Raw genomic sequence first — 1505 nt, forward strand, 5'->3', positions numbered from 1 at the left:
CATGTATATAAAAGTATTGATATAGATACCCTCAATACCAGCCTGTAGGGGCTTGGCATCCACTTCTATGTTACACTTTAATTTCTTGCCACCAGGCTTGATGCCTGCACAGTTACCCCACTATCCTGGTGGTTCTATTTATATACTTTCCTTTGGAATAGAAACTTTGAAGGCAGGAGGAGATAGATAGGGAGAGAGACACCAGCAGCTTCGCCCTGGGGTGTGGACCAGGGTGCAACATCTGGTCTTGAACACAGTGACCTGTAGAGCAGCGGACTTGCAGGGCAGTGTGGCCAGCAGCTGGGGCTCTGGAGGGACTCAGGTGCAGGGCTGATGCTAGATGTACCCTGTGATTGTGGCCAGTCTGCCTTCCCACCCCCAGGAGTATCATCCGTAGCATGGGACACACCAGAGTTAGAGGGACCTGGAGACCCTCAGCAAAGACCTGCTCAGTAAGTGTCCAGGGGACGATCTTCTGATCCCTCTATTCTGAGTGGGAGGAGGCCCAGGTACAGTGTGAATCTCAAACCAAACAAATAGAGCCTACATGCAGGACAGTGCCCTGTGCCTCCTTAGTGACATGTCTTGTCTGTCAAACAGTCCAGCATTACACACAGTCATTTTAGTGATTACTGGTGGAGAGAATAGACTAAGTCTGGCTTAGCAGTTTTAGTGTGTTAGCACTAATGAGCAAGTTCCAGAAGTCCAGAAACACACACAGATACAGTATTTTCATGGAGACCCTGGGAAACTCCTACAGGAAACTTGGCTGCTGAGCATCCTGGGCAGAGGACTGTTCTCTCTGCAGCACGCAGCTGACAGGGTGGATCTTGCCTCACAGGCAGCTTTCACACAGATCCCTGAGATAGATTTTAACTCAGGTATTTATTCTCACAGCACACCAATCCTCCAGTCTCCCCTTTAGTACACACTCAGCTCTAATTCTGATGCAGAACCTCCTCTGGTCCTGGAACCTGCACAGGGAGGACACTCAGAGTCTTTGCTAGAGATAGAGATAGAGATAGAGAGAGATGAGATAAACCAAACACAGATAAGAAGAGACTACAAGCAAAGCTGTACAGCTTCTGGCCACCATTCACACTTCTACCAAAGTGTAGATGGTCCTGGCTTCCTGCTGAGAGAAGGACAGTCTGTCTTCAACTAAGAACCCCTCTGGGTTTGCCCTTTTACTCTCTCATTCAGTTAAACGAATGTATATCACTTCCTAACAATGATAAGGTTGCTGTGATGTGCGGGTTTCTCTTTTTCTCTTTATTATGACAGCACATGGCACTGCAGCCCAGGAGGTGGAGCCTTGGCTGGAGTTGGACCAAACAGTAAGTACTCCCAAGTTCAATCCTTGACACCACATGTGCCAGAGGGATTGTCTGTGTAGGTCTCTCTCCATCACATTAGACAAATAATAAATCTTTGAAGATGTCTAGCAGCTATTAATGAATTTCAATCTCATTAATGCTTTTCTAATATTTCCTTCCTAACTTCAC

General features: G+C 47.0%; 1 long non-coding RNA gene across 1 annotated transcript; it reads left to right on the forward strand.

Annotated features, from left to right (window-relative positions):
* Positions 1–411: 411 nt before the first annotated feature.
* On the forward strand, positions 412–1124 carry LOC132540229 (uncharacterized). The gene is made up of 2 exons (XR_009551437.1): positions 412–591; positions 898–1124. It is a non-coding gene; the product is annotated as an uncharacterized LOC132540229 (long non-coding RNA).
* Positions 1125–1505: the final 381 nt, after the last annotated feature.

Source organism: Erinaceus europaeus, chromosome 9 (assembly GCF_950295315.1).
Source record: "Erinaceus europaeus chromosome 9, mEriEur2.1, whole genome shotgun sequence".
NCBI classification, from domain to species: Eukaryota; Metazoa; Chordata; class Mammalia; order Eulipotyphla; family Erinaceidae; genus Erinaceus; species Erinaceus europaeus.